This window comes from Octodon degus, unplaced genomic scaffold, assembly GCF_000260255.1.
Source record: "Octodon degus isolate 3935 unplaced genomic scaffold, OctDeg1.0 scaffold00100, whole genome shotgun sequence".
Lineage (NCBI taxonomy): Eukaryota > Metazoa > Chordata > Mammalia > Rodentia > Octodontidae > Octodon > Octodon degus.
Genome location: NW_004524676.1, coordinates 9,367,602 through 9,368,323, shown reverse-complemented (window position 1 = coordinate 9,368,323; position 722 = coordinate 9,367,602). Strand labels below are relative to the sequence as shown.

The window sequence follows — 722 nt, the reverse complement described above, 5'->3', positions numbered from 1 at the left end:
TGATGCTTCGCTAAGCTTGTTCTAAGTAGGTGCTCCAGACCACTGAGCCATCTCTCCAGCCCCTTTAAAAAGTTTTAAAAATAATCTTTTATTTATTTGGTACAGGGTCTTACTACGCAGCCTAGACTAGTAGTGATCCTTCTGTCTCAGCTCCCCAGAACTGGATTACAGGTGTGTGCTACCAAGTCTGGTTTTGGTAACTGGCTTGGTGTGAAGCTAGCATGGCCTGTGGTACCAGGGATCGAATCCAGGTCTTTGCACTTGCCAGGTAGGCACTTAGACCACCAAGCTGCTGCCTTGGCCCTAAATACAACAACTTAATCTCATCTTTTGGTTAGTCATATTAAAAACTATTCTGTCTCACTTGAACATTGATGATAACTGAATAGTAATATCATTACCTCTATTACAGAGCACCTTCCAGAATGAAATGTACTACACCAGGTCCTCATACATTAGGCATTATCCCATTTTCTTTTACGAGAAGAATATATTTGTTTATTTATTTATTTATTTTTCCCCATAAAATTATCGAGAGACAAATACCAATGAGACATTTTCAAACAAAATTGGTAGGACAGTTTCAATAATTAACACATTGCATACATTCTTCCTAGTGGTTAATTACTGTACAAGATGTAGACATGATATCCTACTTACAAACACCATTAGAACAAATCCCTCTATTCATTAAGAGAATGTAACTGTATATCGATCCTAGC

General features: G+C 37.8%; 1 protein-coding gene across 1 annotated transcript in view; it reads right to left on the bottom strand.

Annotated features, from left to right (window-relative positions):
* Iars (isoleucyl-tRNA synthetase) overlaps positions 1 to 722 on the bottom strand; it is a 76,963-nt gene that overhangs the window by 18,171 nt on the left and 58,070 nt on the right. The gene's annotated exons all lie outside the window — the stretch shown is intronic.